Source organism: Neolamprologus multifasciatus, chromosome 19 (genome assembly GCF_963576455.1).
Source record: "Neolamprologus multifasciatus chromosome 19, fNeoMul1.2, whole genome shotgun sequence".
NCBI classification, from domain to species: Eukaryota; Metazoa; Chordata; class Actinopteri; order Cichliformes; family Cichlidae; genus Neolamprologus; species Neolamprologus multifasciatus.
In genome coordinates this window covers 16895253-16901667 of record NC_140457.1, presented here as the reverse complement: position 1 = coordinate 16901667, position 6415 = coordinate 16895253, and positions in this window count along the sequence as shown.

The following is a 6415-nucleotide window of genomic DNA, read 5'->3' as shown; positions in this document are numbered from 1 at the left end:
GCCGCGGGACAGACGGTCAGCAGAGTTCTCACTGAGCCTAGCATAGCTCTCAGTTAAATACCTTCTCCAGGAACAAAGGCAGTACACAGCTGTTTCACCCCTTAAGGTTCACACTCCCTTGCTACTTCCCAGAGTCCTCAAGAGACAAAAGACTGGTCCTCTGGAGTTCCTGTTTCCCCAACATCTTTGCTACACCCCCTACCATTTGTCTCAAGTATGAGTGTCAGACATGTTAATACAATAACATAATGCGATTAAATACCTAGGTAAAAGAAATTCCTATACAATCCCACCCTTTGATTCTAAAATCAAGAATCACATTAAAACCAGAATTTCTTTCCTGACATTCTGTATATCACATCAACATTATTGTACACTTAAAGGAGTTTCACACTGTGTATCCTCACTTCACTGTTCTCCCACCACCCTTTGTTCATCTTTAATCTTCCCCACAATCTAAGCTCTCACATGCAAATGGAAACACCAATGATACAGAGGAAAGGTCTTCTCCAGAGTGTCAAAGTACTTTGCATGGCAAAGTGAAACAGCATTAGGTGGTCATTCTCTGTCACAGTCATGGCTCCTGGTGTCTGTGCCATTTACAGAGTCATAATTCCAACGCTGATCTTCCTTGCGTTGTCACTTTTGGAGCTTGGCACGCTCTCTCCATCCCTCGATTTCTGTTCCAACGCGGCTGTAGATTTAAGGCAGAGCACGTCGTACACCTTAGTTGTCTTCCTCAGCGTCAACGACGAAACTCTTTCATTTTATTTTAAGATTTTGCTGTTCAAAATCTCCTCGTGATAATCCTTTGGAAGCCCAGTGGTGCAGTCCACTGTCGTTTGTCAGTTGTCCTGGCGATGGTCCCTGCTTCTCACTGGTCCTCTTGAAGCGTTGTCTCCCAGTCATGGTCTGCATCTGCGCCTCAGTCAATCCTTCTGTGGCAGGATGAATGTTATTCTTTGGTTCCACCCACTTTCAGCCTGGCGCATTAGGGGGCGCTAGTATAAATAGTGGCCCTGTGAGCATTCCTGGATCGCTTACCTGAGATCTCCTTTTTGGTCACCTGACTTCCCCTTGGTGTGGCAGAGATTATTCTGAAGCCTCCATCGCGGCTGGTAGGTGTTTACCCATCGTAGTGTGTGCATTACCTTACTTGATGGTAAACGGATATTGTTTTTAGGTCATAGCTGTGGAAGCCTCCTATGACCCCTGCTCATGTTTCATGACGCGGGGTTACTCGGTATGTAATTCAATTTCGTCTCGATCCTTGCCTTTTATTGTTTGTTTTATAGTAATTATTTATTATGCTTTGCAGGAAGTGTGGGCCTTGGTTTTACGCAACGCCACACTAACTGAAGTGCTGCTGCTTTGCTTTGCTTGGCTTTTACCGTCTGTTCCCGTTGTGAAGTTTCTTTTTCCTGCTGCTGTCCGCTTTTTAACGTGGACGTCGGCGTGGACAGCGGCCATATGCACGCCGGTTATGGGAGTCAGCTGGCGTACATATTGATGAGCGTATGATTAATTTATAGTCGGGCAGACGGCTAGTTGGAGTAATACGGCGATCCCGGTTGCTCCAGATTTTAAAGTTTTATCCAGATTGTATGTTTTTCTGTTTTTATTTGTAGTTTGGATTTTTGTTACACCACTGGTGGGAGGCCCTTTTTATAGCTGCAGATCACCAGTGTGGTCCTGCAGTAGGGTTATCCCCCAGCGCTACATTAATTTTGTTATCTATTAAAATTTTCTTTGTTTCTTTTATTCAGATGCGGAGTGCCGATGTGGAGGAGACCAGGGTGCCTTGGTGGTGGGATCCCTTGAGTGTACACACCTGCCTTGTTTAGTTTATTAGTGTGAGTGTGTGATTTTTGTGTTGCACTTGTGTCTTGGTGTGTTTTCTTTTTTTGAGTTTGTGCGTGGCATCCCTGCCCCTCCACTGGTAAGCCTCAGCGCTGAATATATTTTTAAGCATATTTGTACGTGGATTTTTATGACTGTGTTTTTATACGGTGTTTTAGATAATTGTTAATAAATTGTCAATTTGTTTTAACATTGAACCTCGTCTCTGTACTGAGTATAACAAACCTAACTGCCTTCGTGGTGATTAGTGTTACTGATTATTCTCTGGGTGAAATTCCCAGAGTGGCGTTGTCTTTTAAAACTGAAGAGTATTTACTTTATTCTCACCTCGTGCTGCCACAAACTTGGCGTTGTCGACAGGACATACTCTTTAAAAACAGAGACGTGTGTTCCTTTTTATTTATTTTTTTATTATCTGGTGTAACGTAAATTGTTTTTAATTTATTTTGTACAGGATAAAAGCAAAGCAGCAGCTACTTTGGTGTTGGATTCCACAGCTGTGTTACAGAGATGGAGGAAGAGTTACAGGAACTCAGGGACTTGATTGCGCAGCTAAAAGCAGACAATGAGAGGCTGCATCAGGAGAGGGCTGTTGGGTCAGGTACAAGTGCTACACCTTCTACTTCAACTGCATCATCTGTTAACCCCCCAACTGCTAGTGTCTCTGTAGCAGAGAGACTAGTTTTTGTGCCCCGTGACAGAAAATGCCCCATGTTTAGAGGAAAATCAGGTATAGGGTTGAATGAATGGTTGGAGGAAATAGAAGGTTGTGCTAGGGCACGTCATTTGTCTTTGGCTGATAAAGCATTTTTCCTGTTTGACCACCTGGAAGGGGAAGCACGTGAGGAGATCAAATATCACTCTAGTGCAGAGAGGACTGATCCCACTAAGATAATCACTATATTGCAAGAACTTTATGGCTGTTCAGACTCCTATGTAGCATTGCAGGAAGCTTTCTTCTCTAGAAAACAGCAGGAAGGTGAGACACTGCAAGAGTTTTCCCTTGCCCTCTTGGGTCTTATGGAAAAAGTTAAATCGAGTGCCCCTAATGGCATGCCCAATGCTGATGTTTTACTAAGAGATCAATTTGTTGAACAGGTCTTAGACAGTACATTGCGGCGGGAGTTAAAGCAGCTAGTAAGGAGGCAGCCAACCCTGACATTATTAGAGATTAGAGGGGAAGCTATTAGGTGGGAACGTGAAGGGTTGCCTAGTGGTGTTAGACATAGAAGTAGTTCTGTCCCTTCTGTCTATGGCATTCAGTATGGGGTCCATAGCGGTCCTTCAGGAATAGCCCAGTCCACCCATCTGTCTGAGATGAGTGAGATGAAGGAATTGTTAAAACGCCAGCAGGAGCAACTTAATCAGCTCACTCAGAGCATTGCTCGATTGCAGGGCCCCCATCGAATGTCTCGCTCGGGACGGAGCGATGCCATTATATGCAGACGTTGTCAGCAACCTGGACATTTTGCTCGGGAGTGTGATGGGGAACGTGTTCCTCGTTCCCGGCCTCCTTCGCAGGCCCCTCGGCATAATCGCCGGCACTCTCCCTTAAATACGGCTTCGGAAAACTAGCACCCTCCGTACTGCCGAGCCACAGTTCGGGTGGGGTGTCTATTGGCTCAAGGGTTGCTTCCAATGGTCCAGAGGCAGTCTCCAAATTAGTTTCATCCTGTCCGCATATAGATGTGGACATGGGCGGTATAAAAGTACCTTGTTTGGTTGATACAGGGTCCATGGTGTCTACAATTACTGAAAGCTTTTTCCGCCAGCACTTTGAGTCCTGGGGCCAAGAACATCTCCAAGCTTGTCATTGGTTGCAGCTTAAAGCGGCTAATGGTTTGTCTATTCCCTACCTTGGCTATATAGAGCTAGGTGTAGAGCTCTGTGGTAAGTTTATTCCACAGTGTGGCGTGTTGATCGTTAAGGATCCGCCAGGTGCAGGACCTTCTATGGTTCCAGGTGTATTGGGGATGAATGTGATTCGGAAGTGTTACCACGAGCTTTTTGGGCAACATGGTGGAGCATTGTTTAGTTTGGGCTCTGTCATAGAGGCCCCTAAACCCCTTGTGCATGCGCTGCAAAAGTGTCATGATGTTAGTACAAGAGCCCCACCGGATTTGTCTGGCCATGTGAGAGTGAGAGGTAAGCGAGCATGTTGCATTCCAGGTGGTGTAATGAAAATGGTGGCCGCCACCTGTTCTGAGCAATATTCAGGCGCCACAGTGTTATTTGAACCCAATGATGTAAATTTGCCTGCTGGACTTTTAGCGTCCCCTGCATTGGTTCGAGTGGTTAGAGGTACTGCATACATACCAGTTGTTAATGTAGGGACCACAGCGGTTTTGCTTCATCCCAGGACCATTATGGGGACCCTGGAGGATGTTCACATTGTCAGTTTGCCTGCTGGTGTGACAGAAATACCCCATAACATAGCCACAATGGCATCTCACACCACCACTCCTACTGTGCAGGATCAGATGGAAGGGATTGATTTGTCTAAACTGTCAGCAGAGGAACAGGGACAGGTGAGGTCTCTCCTTAAGAAATACAGCTCGGTCTTTTCTGCTCACGACACTGATTTGGGTTGCACTAACTTGATCTCCCATGACATTCCGCTCTTAGATGATATCCCCGTGCGGCAGCGTTATAGGCGCATCCCCCCTTCAGAGTATGAGGTTGTGAAAGAGCACATTAACCAGTTACTAGGCGCTAAGGTGATTAGAGAGAGTAGCAGCCCCTATGCTTCTCCCATTGTGCTTGTTAAGAAAAAGGATGGCAGCCCACGCATGTGTGTTGATTATCGGCAATTGAACAACAAGACGAGGAAAGATGCATTCCCCCTGCCGCGCATTGAGGAATCCCTAGATGCGCTGACTGGTGCGCGTTGGTTTTCCACCATGGATTTAGCCAGTGGCTACAATCAGGTCCCAGTTACGGAAGAGGATAGGCCCAAGACTGCCTTCTGTACTCCTTTTGGCCTATTTGAGTGGAACCGAATGCCATTTGGGCTCTGTAATGCCCCTAGCACCTTCCAGAGACTAATGCAACGCCTTTTCGGTGATCAACAGTGCCAGTCTCTGCTTCTCTATCTTGATGACATTATAATCTTCTCATCAACAGTACAGCAACATCTTGAGCGGCTGGATGTGGTGCTAGGTCGGCTTCAGCAGGAGGGTTTGAAAGCAAAGCTTGCCAAATGTGCCTTTTTCCAGCGGGAGGTTTGCTACTTGGGCCACGTCATCTCCGATCAGGGTGTCTCCACGGACCCTAGCAAGGTTGAAGTGGTGGCTAACTGGCAGCCTCCTAAGACTGTTTCAGAACTGCGGTCCTTTCTTGGGTTTGCCAGCTATTATCGCCGTTTTGTAGAGGGTTTTGCCAAGCTGGCGGCACCTCTGCATAGACTGGTGGCAGAATGGGGAGACAGAAAATCAAAGAAGAGGTCAGAGCATGGTGTAATGGAGAACTGGACTGCAGAGTGTGCTCAAAGTTTCGAGGCATTAAAGACTAAACTGACAACAGCACCAGTGCTGGCATATGCAGATTTCACTTTGCCTTTTATTTTAGAGGTAGATGCCAGTCATGGCGGCCTAGGGGCAGTGCTCTCCCAGGAGCAGGGAGGTAAGGTGAGGCCAATAGCCTATGCCAGTCGGGGTTTGAGGCCTACTGAGCGCAATATGCTAAATTATAGCTCAATGAAGCTGGAGTTTTTGGCACTTAAGTGGGCCATGACTGAGAAGTTTAGAGAGTACTTGTTGGGCCACAAGTGTATTGTTTACACTGACAACAATCCTCTTAGTCATTTGTCTTCTGCTAAACTTGGGGCTACTGAACAGCGCTGGGCAGCTCAGCTCGCTTCATTTGACTTCGACTTAAAGTACAGGTCAGGAAGGAGTAATAAGAATGCAGACGCTTTATCTCGCCAGCATCCACCCGATCCTCAGGAAATTAAAGCCATGGTTCCTGGTACAGCCTTGCCTGAACCTCTTCAACAAGCCTTGCAGCTAGGACCAGTTGAGGTATCCCAAGCTGCCATTACAGTTTTGCCCCATCTCACTACTCCTGATCTTCATGCCCTCCAACAGGTTGATCCAGTGATAAAAGAGATCCTGGGGTTCTGGAGACGGAAGCAGCGACCTAGCTTCGAGGAGCGGCAGCAACTTGCCCCACCTGTTCTGGTGCTGCTACGACAATGGGATCGTCTGATTGAAAGGGATGGAGTTCTGTATCGTCAGGTTCATCGCCCTGACGGTGCCGAGGTAGTACTTCAGCTTTTGCTGCCTAGTTCACTAATGGAGCAGGTGCTGACCCATCTTCATCAGGACCATGGCCATCAAGGTGTGGAAAGGACCCTAGCGCTTCTCCGCTCACGGTGCTACTGGCCAGGGATGTCTGCTGAGGTAGCTCGTTGGTGTCAGAGATGTGAACGTTGCCAAGTTGCAAAAGACACCCAACCAGCAGCTCAAAGTTTCATGGGACATTTGTTGGCTTCTCGACCAAATGAAATCTTGGCCATTGATTACACCCTGCTTGAACCTTCCCGGAATGGGTTGGA